Source organism: Rhinatrema bivittatum, chromosome 6 (genome assembly GCF_901001135.1).
Source record: "Rhinatrema bivittatum chromosome 6, aRhiBiv1.1, whole genome shotgun sequence".
Classification (NCBI taxonomy): Eukaryota; Metazoa; Chordata; class Amphibia; order Gymnophiona; family Rhinatrematidae; genus Rhinatrema; species Rhinatrema bivittatum.
Window position 1 is genome coordinate 329864334 of NC_042620.1, and position 12838 is coordinate 329877171.

General features: G+C 41.4%; 1 protein-coding gene across 6 annotated transcripts in view; it reads left to right on the forward strand.

Annotated features, from left to right (window-relative positions):
- The first annotated feature begins 930 nt into the window (after positions 1 to 930).
- The window catches only part of LOC115094532 (wiskott-Aldrich syndrome protein family member 3-like), a 49579-nt gene continuing 37671 nt past the window's right edge, over positions 931 to 12838 (forward strand). For 5 of the 6 annotated variants that reach the window (XM_029607675.1, XM_029607677.1, XM_029607678.1 and 2 more), the window contains exon 1: positions 932 to 1220. The gene's annotated coding sequence lies outside the window, so the exon portion shown is untranslated. Of the gene's footprint in view, positions 1221 to 12838 lie in introns of all 6 variants that reach the window. The other variant, XM_029607680.1, reaches the window with a different exon arrangement.

A 12838-nucleotide genomic window follows, 5' to 3' on the forward strand; every position in this document is an offset into this window, starting at 1 on the left:
ATCCCCTTAATAAAACCTGTTTGATCTGGAGATACTAAGGATTGGATTACTTTATTCACTCTCTAGGCCAGAATTGGTGATGTTTCTTTTCTTCCCTTGCTGCGCTGCATACAGTTGCTGGCTTGGGTTTTCCAGTTCGGTTTTTGTCTGCATGTTTCTATGGATAATCATTGCTGGTGGTCTATCTACTCTGCATTTGGCGAGGATCTCTGTGTCCTGCCTGTGTGAATGAGGGGAGGTGTAGTTTCTATGGAGGGATCTGTAGCTTAGCTCATGTCCCTTTTCGTGTACAATCTGTTATAAATTACATCATTTTTACATGTGTGTGGGCTGGAGAAGGAGGGTTGGGGTTGGGGTTATCCCGCGGGAAATGCAAGGCTCTAAGGCTGGACCAGGGCGCCTAATATCCTTGCACCGGCCCCGGTCAGACAGCACGCTGGATGGGCTTGATAAGCTCTTGGCCTGACCTGCTATGGTATTTCTTAGGTTCTTACGATGCTGCCTTTGTAAGCAGGTTATTTTGGTCATTGGTATGTTTGTTAGACTGCAATTTCTTTTAACAGACTGATTCAATGTGACATCTCATGCTCTCCAGAAGCGGTGACAAGACGCCCCCCCCCCTAATTAGTTCGTGTTTTAATTTGTAGTTGTATGCATTTGATGTGTGCAATATGCATTATTTTAACATTGCAATTTTTTTGCTTGTACAATACGTTAAAAAAAAAATGCCTCCGATTTAAAATCTTCCCTTCTCACGCGCCTGCTTCACTATTGCCGCCCCAATCGCGCGCTCGGTACGAGGAGGGGCGTTGCGTCATCGCTCCTGGAGCAGGGGGCGAGACGTTGTATGACGTCAGCGTGCCGGTGACGTGCTTGCGTGCGGCTGCGTTCGCTCGTTGGCTTCCTTCGGCCCCCGCGCGCGCGCGCGCGCGCAGCTGCAGCCGTTATTGTGCCCGTCCCCCTTCCCTGCGGTGGCCGTCGCTGACGGGGTGCTGAGGAGGCGGCGGCGGCGGCGGCAGCAGCAATAATAGTGGTTAATTTGTCTGGAGGGGGGTGTTTCTTCCCCTTCCGTCCCCGTAGTGACGTCACGGAGCGTGACAGCGGCGGGTTCCAGTTCCTCGCCGGGCAGAGAGAGAGAGAGAGAGAGACACAGAGCTGCGGCTCCGGTTGCACGAGAAGAGCGGCGAGCCCATCCCTTCTCTGTCTCGTGCCGCGGAAAGGTAAAAAAAAAAAAAAAAAAGAAGCAGTGCTGGCTGGACAGCTCCCTGGGCTTCGGACCCCTACCGTATGAGCTTTGCAGCACTGGGCAAGGCCAGGGAGTCATTAGCTAAGCTGCAGACCCCTTACTCGCAGGCTGAAGTCTAATGGTGCTGCTTGGGAATAAGAAACGATTTAGCAATCATTTCGGGGGGTGATGCACGTAGGTAAGCAGCAGAAGAACTCTACTTTTTTTTTTTTCAATTTTTTGCTGTTATACTGTTATGGATTTAAATGTAACTGGTTTGTTATAATGTAAACCGGAGTGAAGGCAATGTCTGCTATACCTCGGTATATAAACGAATGCTAAATAAATAAAATACTTCTCGTTTTTTAACCACATGCTTTTTGGCGATCTGCGCTGGAAACGCATGCAGACATGGGAAAGCGGAGGAAAGGAGTGTGTGAGAGAAGGAATAGGAGGAAGGTCTCGCTGGGTGTGCGTTTCGCAGTCTTTAGCAGAGGGGGCTTCATTTGCACCGTTGAGCTCTGTGAGAATGGTGGTTCCTGCCAGTCTGGGGAGTGAGAGGGATCCTCATCCGTACCCACTGATGGGTCTGCCACAGTTCGCTGTAGTGCGTGGCCACTGGGCCGGAGACGTTTGGAGGCTGGGGAGTTGCTGCGGAGGCTTCTATTAAGATTTAATAAGGTTAGCTTTTTATTTGATCAAAGTACTTAGCGGATAACAAGTCACCTACATAAAAAGTATATAAAATCAAAATTTAAGTTTAAAAACACAACATAAAATGCATAACTAAAACAGGACAAACCAGGAGATTCTCTGAACTGGTATGAAAATCCAAACTGAAAAATTTAAATCTTAGTACAAATGCATAATAACATAAAATACATAACTAAAACAAAATAGGAGATTGTTCTCATTCACTAAACCCTTGGTTGAAATAATCAGAAAAGCCTTCTGTCAGATGATATGGAGACCAACTGCTTAGAAACACTCTGCTGGAGTAGGTGGCCTTTCTGCTGCAGGGACTTATGGCGATTAATCAAGACTTACTCAAGGCCTGACCCAGGGATCCTTGTTAAGCATAGTGACCATCTGTTGCAATAGATGTAACAACAAAGCAGAGTTGCTAGGTGCTCAAGCTATAAGTGCTATTTTCTCATCCTTCAGAAGGAAAACACATGGATTTTGGGGTCCTAAGCATTGCAGTTTTACTCTCTTCTTTAGGTTACTTGGGATTGATATACCACTAAAGATCAACAATTACATTATATACAAAAAAATTAATGTACAAATCAAAATTAAAAATACAAGATACATAATTACAGTATTTATTTCATACAATAGCGTATCATAGTAATAAAATCTAGACAAAAGAACAATTAAAACGAGCATAAAACAGTACAAATTAAAATTCACCATCTACCAAACCTGAAAAATAAAAGGATACCCAGAACATGTTCATTAAAAGCCTGCTCCAAAAGCCAGCCTGTTACTGCTTTTCTAAATCTAGGATAATTGGTCGCCATCAAATATTGTATGGCAAAGCATTCCTTAGCAATGCATCTAATACATTCTAATGTAATGTATTTTATTTATTTATTTATTTTTAATTTTTATATACTGACATTCTTGTATAATATACAAATCATACCGGTTTACATTAAAACAGGAGATGCAGGAAAAAAGTTACCTTTAACATTAATAACAATGAAAATTGTTAACAAGGGATAACAACTATGAAAAAAAAGAAAGGTAAACAAAAGTGGAAGAAACATAGTAGTTAAAACGGAAAAAGGTAGCACCAAGGGTTGCACGAAGGGGTGCACAAAGGGGAGTACCCCTTTGTCGCGCGACACCAGGTGGAATGGCGCCATTTACCGGCTGGGCTGGATGACATCACAAGGGGGCGGGTCTCATGCTCACTGTAATTTTCAATATCATCACAAGAAGATCCTTTTGGGAAGACTGTAACGCCCTAGACTGATGATAACTAATCAATAGACTAGACGTAGTGGCTGACTGTTGTGTAATGCCTTAAAAGCTAAACACAGAATTTTAAACTTAAATTGAAAAATAAGAAGCCAATATAGTTTTTCTAAAGTATAGGAAACGTCATTTATTTAGCCCAAAATTGGTTGCACTGCGTTATTCTGTAATGCCTGATGCAGGGGCAGCTCAAGGCAATCTGCTGCCTGAGGGAGGGATGAGATGGTGCCCCCCACTTTTTCCACACACGTACATTCATTCACTTCTGTCCCTCTTCCATACACACATGCACTCTCATTGTCTCTTTTCACCTCGATTCTCATTAGCCACAGGAGCCTCCTCTTTCTCCCGGCTTGCGGGACATGTGCTCCACTTCCTCCTCCTCCTCCAGTAAGTCAGCCTGCTCTGCCCTTGTTTTATTTTCAGAGCGTGGCCTGCCATTGTTGCTCCTCGTCCTGCGTTTTCAGTTTCCGGCAGAGGAGGGCGATGCTACTGCTCGTCTTTCTTGCCACGCAGCATTGGACTTCACATTTTCTTCCGGGAATACGGGTGCTGATGCTCCTCTTCCTTCGAGCGTGCACTGCTCCAGGCCCTTTCTCTTCCGGCCTTTTGCAGCAGGGCACCCAGAGTTTTCGGGTGCTGGCCGGAGACCCAGCAATTTATTCAGAATTCCGGAGTTTCCGGGCCAAATCCAGAGAATTCCCAGGTATGAGTGTGAGGCAGCAGGGGCAGGCAGTGTGAGGCAGATGCTACAGCGGCGTTCTCAGAGGGGCATTTTTTTACCGCCTCAAAATTCCGCCGCCTGAAGCAGCCGCGTCACTCTGCCTCATTATAGAACCTCCCCTGACCTGATGTATTAATACATGAGAGACCATGGTACAAAACATTACAGTAATTCATACATGACAACCCAAGTGCATGCACAAGGGTTCGAAAATCGTACTTTTCTAAAAAAGAAAAAAAAATGTATAAAACACAAATGAGAAAAAGATAATCCTACCATAAATGAAATTTGTGACTCATAGTCAAATTTGCATTAATTCAAATGCCTAAAAATTTTATGTCTCTCTCAGCAATGTGAGTACCAGTCATTTGTAGAGCTGAAATTATCCAGCTTATCCATAGTCCCAATTTTATAATACCTGTAAAAGAAGCAACTATACTCTAAACTTTGAATTATAGCTGCAAGAAATGCTGGGTATAAATAAATTGGGGCAAGAAATAGTGCCTGTGGTACCCCAGCTTACTTGATATGAGCGGTTTGTCAAAAAAAGAGATGGAAACCAAGTTCTGAAAGCCACAATAAAAGCAAGTGATGAATCATAGGGATTTTTGTTTTCATTTTTTATTTTATTTTTCCTAATGAGGATGTTGGGGAGGTACCAGTTTCGGAGATGGTTTTCAAGGGTGATGAGTCAGACAAATTGAACCAAATCACTGTGAACCTGGAAGATGTAGAAGACCAGATTGACAAACTAAAGAGTAGCAAATCACCTGGACCAGATGGTATGCATCCTAGGGTACTGAAGGAACTCAAAAATGACATTTCTGATCTATTTGTTAAAATTTGTAAGCTATCATTGTCATTGTACCGGAATACTGGAGGGTGGCCAATGTAACCCCAATATTTAATAAGGGCTCCAGGGGTGATCCAGGAAACTGTAGACCAGTGAGCCTTCAGTGCCGGGAAAAATAGTGGAAACTATTCTAAAAATCAAAATTATAGAGCATATAGAAAGACATGATTTAATGGAACACAGTCAACATGGATTTACCCAAGGGAAGTCCTGCCTAACAAATCTGCTTAATTTTTTTGAAGGGGTTAATAAACATGTGGATAAAGGTGAACCGGTAGATGTAGTGTATTTGGATTTTCCGAAGGTGTTTGACAAAGTCCCTCATGAGAGGCTTCTAAGAAAACTAAAAAGTCATGGGATAGGAGGTGATGTCCTTTCGTGAATTACAAACTGGTTAAAAGACAGGAAACAGAGAGTAGGATTAAATGGTCAATTTTCCCAGTGGAAAAGGGTAAACAGTGGAGTGCCTCAGGGATCTGTACTTGGACCGTTGCTTTTCAATATATTTATAAATGATCTTGAAAGGAATACGATGCGTGAGGTTATCAAATTTGCAGATGATACAAAATTATTCAGAGTAGTTAAATTACAAGCGGATTGTGATACATTAGAGGAGGATCTTGCGAGACTGGAAGATTGGGCATCCAAATGGCAGATGAAATTTAATGTGACAAGTGCAAGTTGTTGCATATAGGGAAAAATAACCCTTGCTGTAGTTACACGATGTTAGGTTCCACATTAGGAGCTACCACCCAGGAAAAAGATCTAGGCATCATAGTGGACAGTGTGATCTAGGCATCAATCGTCGGCTCAGTGTGCTGCAGCAGTCAAAAAAGCAAACAGAATGTTAGGAATTATTAGGAAGGGATTGGTTAAAACAGAAAATGTCATAATGCCTCTATATCGCTCCATGGTGAGACCGCACCTTGAATACTGTGTACAATTTTGATTGCCGCATATAGATATAGTTGCGATGGAGAAGGTACAGAGAAGGGCAACCAAAATGATAAAGGGGATGGAACAGCTCTCCTATGAGGAAAGGCTGAAGAGATTAGGGCTGTACAGCTTGGAGAAAAGAAGGCTGAGGGGGGATATGATAGAGGTCTTTAAAATCATGTGAGGTCTTGAATGAGTAGATGTGAATCGGTTATTTACACTTTCAGGTAATAGAAGGACCGGGGGCATTCCATGAAGTTGGCAAGTAGCACATTTGAGACTAATCAGAGAAAATTTCTTTTTCACTCAACGCACAATTAAGCTCTGGAATTTGTTGCCAGAGGATGTGGTTAGTGCAGTTAATGTAGCTGGGTTCAAAAAAGGTTTGGATAAATTCTTGGAGGAGAAATCAATTACCTACATAGAAATGACGTCAGAAGAAGACCAAACGGCCCATCCAGTCTGCCCAGCAAGCGTCGCACCTTTTTTTTTCTCATACTTATCTGTTACTCTTGGCTCTTAGTAACCTTTGGTTCCATTTCCCTTCCACCCCCACCATTAATGCAAAGAGCAGTGTTGGAGCTGCATCTAAGTGAAATATCTAGCTTAGTTAGGGGTAGCAACTGTCGCAATAAGCAAGCTACACCCATGCTTATTTGTTTACTCAGACTATGTGATTCAGTCCTTGTTGGTTGTCTGTATATAGATCCACTTTTCTTCATTCCCCCTGCCATTGAAGCAGAGAGCTATGCTGGATATGCACGAAGTATCAGACTTTCTCCCCTGCCGTTGAAGCAGAGAGCTATGCTGGATATGCATTGAAAGTGAAGTATCAGGCTTATTTGGTTTGGGGTAGTAACTGCCATAACAAGCAAGCTACTTCCCGTTTTTTGTGAATGCAAATCTTTTTTCACATTTCCTCTTGCTGTTGAAGCTTGGAGCAATGTTGGAGTCGCATTAACCGTGTGTATGTTTATTGAATAAGGGTATTATCTCCAGGCAGTAGCCGTCATTCCCGCGAGCCACCCACTCTTCATTCACGTCCTCTAGACTTTATGCTGTTAATAAAGTTGACTTAGGGAATAGCCTCTGCTATTACTGGCATCAGTAGCATGGGATCTACTTAGTGTTTGGTACTTGCCAGGTTCTTGTGTCATGGTTTGTCCTCTGTTGGAAACAGGATGCTGGGCTTGGTCTGACCCAGCATGGCAATTTCATATGTTCCTGGGAATTTCAATTCTCTTGGTGGAAAAAGTCATTTTCCTCAAAATCTTTTTTTTTTTTTCCATCACAACACTGAAATTTCCAAGAAAAGTGAAATAAAAACTGAAAACAAAGGTCCCTAATGATCCACTAGATCAAACACAGCACTCAAGTTACTAAAAAGTAACTAAGGCATCACCCAATTTGAAATGAATCCTAATCTCATTCATAAGGGTTGTATGTGCTGAGTCAGTACTGTGATCTGGGCGAAAGCCTGATTGCTTGAGTTGATAAGCATTTATCTTTTTGAGGAAAATTTAGACCTGACTGAGCACCATCTATTTTCATCCAAAAATAGGGATTTTAGAATCAAGCCAGTCATGTTTGTCGGCTGAGCTCAGGGAGGGATTTTTAAGCAATGGGCATACTCTGGCTTGTTTTAACAGGGAAAGTAAAGAGCCCTGGGATAAGCTTCCTTTATTATAACTGTAAGATGATTAGCCAAATCAAATTCCAATTTCTTAACTAACCTACTTATTTATTTAAAAACTTGTATACCACAAACCTCCATACAAATTTTGTGTTCAGCGCGGTTTACAAACATCCACAATTTATAAAAACAAAGAATAAAAACATTCTAACTTTAGAAAACAAATAACATGTAAATCCTTAACAATACATCATCCAAGTGCTTCATGGAAAAGTAAATTTTTACTCTCTTCCTAAATATTTTAATATCTGGCTCTGTAGAGCATTCCAGCAAATAGGAGCCATGAAAGAAAAGGCTTTAGCTCTTTCATGTTGAAGTTTATAATCTCTGTGAGCAGCAACACATAATAAATGCTGGTCAGCAGAGCGCAAAGCACGCACTGGCATGTATTTGATCAACTTTCTTTGGAGAACATGGGGTGACTTCATATAACAACTTAAAAATTATTAATAATCGGAATGAGATCCAAGATGGTGCCCTAGAGAGAGGGTGTGTGCGCGTCTCTCTCTCCGATTACCTGGAAGTTTTTCCTAATGCCTCACTCCGGGCGCAAACGGAGGGCCCGAGAGAGGCTGAATCTCGATGCCCCACCACAGGGCATGACTCGTGGGCCGATGGGCGACCACATCCTCAGAGGACATGGTATGCCGTGAGAAGAGTCGCTGGAGGAAAGCCGTTGAGATGCTCTGACAACCGGCATCCTCTTTGACTCAACAATATCACTGTCCCCGGCGGAGAGAGCAGCTCCCGATAACCCTGCAGCAAGGCGGATTGCTGACCTGACCCACCCGGAGGGGCTTCCGGGTCACACCAGGGAGAGAGCCCTGCGAGGAGCGGAGGAAGATCTGACCAGCGCGGGGCAACCAGGAGCTGCAGGGCTGGACAGAGAGGAGCCTCGAGGAGGAGAAACACAAGCTGGAGAGCGGTCTGTTTTTTGGCATAATGGAGAAGATATTGATGAAGGCATGATACAGGAATTTGAACCTGATTTGGCCTCGATGGTAAGACCAGAAACTTTTTCTTTAGCATCAATCTGGTTGGTGATTGAGACATTGAAAAAAAATGTGTCTTTACAAATTAGACCCACAAGAAGGAAGGTGAAACAATTGGAGCCACAAATATTAAAATTGAAAGAAGAATCCATAGAAAATAAACGGGAAGTGGACATATTAAAATCAGAAATGGGGGGAGATGAGAAAGCAGCATCAAGGATTGATAAAGGATAACTCATACTTTCTAAGGAAATTTGAAAATATTGAAAACCAACAGAGAAGTAAAAATTTGAGGTTAATCAATTTTCCTAGAAACATTAGTCACTCCTGTAGAAATGTGGACCAAGTTTGCATTGGAAAGTTTAAATTACCTCAAGTTACACTGCCCCCCATTATCGAAGATTTATTACCTGCCCATGAGGAAAAAAGTTCCAGTTGAAGGTAGAGAAATGCAAATGTTGTCTCCATTAAATTTATCTGAGATCTTGGAAACATCTGCAGAAGAAGAGGCCCAACCAGCAACATTGATAATTTTCTTACTGGACTCTAATAGGGATTGGGTATTCCGAGCTTATTTCCATAATAAAGCTGAGGTATTTTTGGGTGTGAGAGTACAAATATTTCCCAATTTTGCTAAAGAAACGCAGTTCAGGAGAAAAATTAAGATCAAAAGTAGTACAATTGGGTGCACAGTTTTTCCTCAGATTTCCCTGCAAGTGCCTCATTAAATTTAAAGATTTAAGTTATACTTTTTTTCAGCCCTTTCAGTTGGAAAAGTTTATAATTGATAGATTGATTGCTAGGCCTGAAAGTAGCCCGATTCTAGAGCAAGTGTAACCTCATAGAGGCTAAAGTGTTCAGTAAAAATTTACAATTCCTGCCTAGAGCTTTGTTACTTAATTGTTATTGTTATGTATTTCCTATTAATAAGTCGTGTCATGAGATGGATCTCACGTACTGTATTGAGGGCTAAGAGATGCAATGACAGTATTTCAGTTGTCTATGAAGGAATTTTGAGATTTAATATGTAAAATTTTATTATCACTGCATTGTTTTTTTTCCTGTCAATTGTATACAAATGTATCAGCAAAAAAATTTAATAAACAGATAATTAAAAAAAATATATTAATAACCGGAACCTTGTCCTAAACTTTACTGGCAACCAATGCAAAGCTGGAGTGTTATGCTCAAACTTTGATAAATCTAATAAATGTGCAGCCGCATTTTGAATTAGCTGAAACACATGCATCACTTTTAAGATGACCAAAGACAAACTGTAGAATAATGCAAAACATATTCCTTGGCATTAAGTACTTCCATGGCCTAAGCATATTTAACTTATAAAATGCTATTTTCCCAAGATGTCTTAAATAGGGTTTCATACTGAGCTGTGAATCTATAAAATGCTTAAACTTTTTATTCTGACAGAATAAGTATAACAACCCTCTCAAAAATTATAGATCCTAAATTAGCTACCCAAAGACCTTCTAGTTTTTGGAACATTTAACACCAGGCCAGAAATTACTAGATCAAGCACAGAAGAAGTAGAATTCATGGACAGCAGGGATTTTGTTTTCTAATTTTACAATAGGAATTCTAAACAGAAAATGTATGTATATAAATAAATTAACTTCCTCCAGTTGTAGAGTGATAGGCTTGTTCAATTCATAAGAGACGAGACTGAGAATCTAAGGCATTATCAATAGCAATTTGGACCCGAGGTCTGTCTCCTTTGACTGGACAAATTCACTATGAATCTCAAACTTTATTATCAATTTAAAAGTCTAAATTCTAAAGTAAAAAAATCCCCATATCTAAGCTAGATGCATTTTACTATTTTTCAAAATCAAAGTAGTTTAATTTTTAGATTTAAACTAATTTTTAAGCCCAGGCAGACCAGATATTGAAAATTGTTCAAGTACTGTCCATTACTGTATCTGCAAAAAGAAGTAAATAACTTCAATTTGATGGGAAGATGGTTCCCATTCATTGTGTTGTCCATTTTTATTTCTTGGAGAACCACTTTTCCATAAAAGGAAGTTGTCATTGAGAAAGACATTTTCCATAAATTCATAAGATGTGCACCGATGTTGAGAAAAGTGCTATGAGAGGGAGTAAGTACTAGATGTGCTCTTTAATGAAGGCTTAAGCAGCTGCAGTCCATGGTGTCTTCCTTGACAGGAGTATTTAATCTGCCTGTCTGAAGAAGATTTAAGGTCATAAAATGAGACATTGTGGTTAATTAAAACCAGACCATGATATCCTGGGTGAGATGGACTGTGTCTGACTTGATATCATTTTTTTTTTTTTGCCCACTCAATTTCAGCTGATGGAGTCACCACATATTGGTTCTACCTTATCAAATCCTCTCCAGAAGTAGGCGTTATACCTCTGCCTATATGCTTTAGTATAATCTTTCTGTTTATTCAATAAGTGATTTTGTGGACTGGCTGTGATAATACTACTTCACGCTGTGGAGATGACTAGTATAAGGCCTGTACCTGCCTGTCGACATTTGTTCTTATGGGTCAAGCCTAGTGTTTGCAACCTGCTTGGAAATGTTTGATATGCCATAACCTTTACTAATTTTCCAGACAGTACTGAATTTGTAAAGACAGCAGAGGTGCTTACCCTGAGAGGATACACTTTATTTAGAGGTGAACTCTTCCAACTCCAGAAGCTGTAGCACTGGGGTCTAGATATTCTGTGTTGCTGTTTTGTCTTTACTGTATTTTGGAGGGTCTGAAATGGTGGTTTGAGCCTTTTGGTTGCTGACTCAAAGAAAGAAGGCTCATTGTAGTCTTCCTTTAACTCATTTCCCCAGTGAGGTTGAAATTTAGTTTCAAACAGATTATAATCTGCAGCATGAATTGTGTTCCACCATCAGGGAATGTTTGAAAGTGGTTTCAAATGAATTGCGAGAAAAATGAAACAAAGGGTAGGAGGCATAGCACTGAGCATTGCGAGAAACATGGGGGGCTACTTATTCTCCCTGACTCTACAATACTCCATTGATGGGGGCTTCTTAGTAACCATGACCAGTGTCTGTCTAGTAAAATTACCACTGTTGTAAAATCCTTGCAGTAAACTCAGTACAGGGTGTAGCAACTGACAAAAGCCACCCGCTTTGTCTATCATATCTACCAAATCTTTTATGTGGTATTTTGTGCTGTTAAACTCATGTATCCACTGCTGATTAAACAGCTGCTTTTCACTGAGTTGGTCGTCCAATGTTGATCAATACAGTGGACCCTCGAGTTACAACTGGCCCGACATACGAACAACTTGGGTTACAACCAAAGTCTTGAGTTACAACCTGAATACCGGCCAAGGCCATGGGTATCGCTCTTGCGTGCGGTTGCTTCTAATTGGGCATTTTCCCCTGTCAATCGCATTTTTGGGGCTTGGTGGGTGGGACCTCTGCTCTGCTGTTGCAGTGATTGGCTGCTGTTGCTGCCGATGAGGCCTGTCCATCTCAGGCACACCCAGAGTTGCAAATGTTCACAGGAGCATGTAGGCAGACCCGGCACGGCATTGCAGCAAGCAACAGCATCACTGGTGACCAAAGAAGCTTCTGCGCAGCAGCAGAAAGGGAATGTAGCACTCAGCTGGCTCCAGCAAAGTATCAGGAGGGGAGGAATGAGTATGCTGGGAGGGAAAAATGAGTGTTTGGGGGCCAGAGATGGGCTCTGAGGGGGTGGGGAGGGTGAAATCCTCCCCCTCCTCCCCCTCCTCGCTAAAGATGTCAACTTGAATGGTGAGTACAGTATGAAATTGTTTCTGGTAGTCTAGGCACATTTTATAGCTTTTTGGTGAGTACACTAGGAAAATTATTGGTGTTTCTGGTAAATTAGACATATTGTTCAACCTTTTTTTTTTATTATGAAAAGGTTAGGTAAGGGGTGTTTTGGGAGGGTTGGAACGCATTATGGGTATTTCCATTATTTCTTATGGGAAAAATAGTCTTGACTTTCAACCCACTTGAGTTGCAACCAGCTCTCGCGAACGAATTGAGTTCGTAAGTCAAGGGTCCACCTTACTTCTCCAACAATACAACCAACCTGAGGCTACAGGACCAGGAATTTTTCCTGCTCTGTTGAAGGAGCTTTCCTGGGCACTAAAAGGGGGTTGGCAGAAGAAACTGTTATTGTTTGTTAATGTTTGAATCCAGCAATGTTTAATTTATTGTAGATAGCGCACCCAGCAATGAAATGTTCTTGGCTTTCCCTGCCCTGCATTTCTTGATCCCTGCCACTCAGCAGTGAGCGGAGTTAATAGAGTTCACTCCTGGCTCATATCATCCACTGAGTGCTCCTCAGCTGCACAGCAGAGATTTATCACTGTCCTTTAAAAGGCAGCCAAGCCCTCTGACAATTGACTTGAGTGAGGGAGGGTGAAATGTTGAGTATAAAATGTATCTGCAGAATGATTA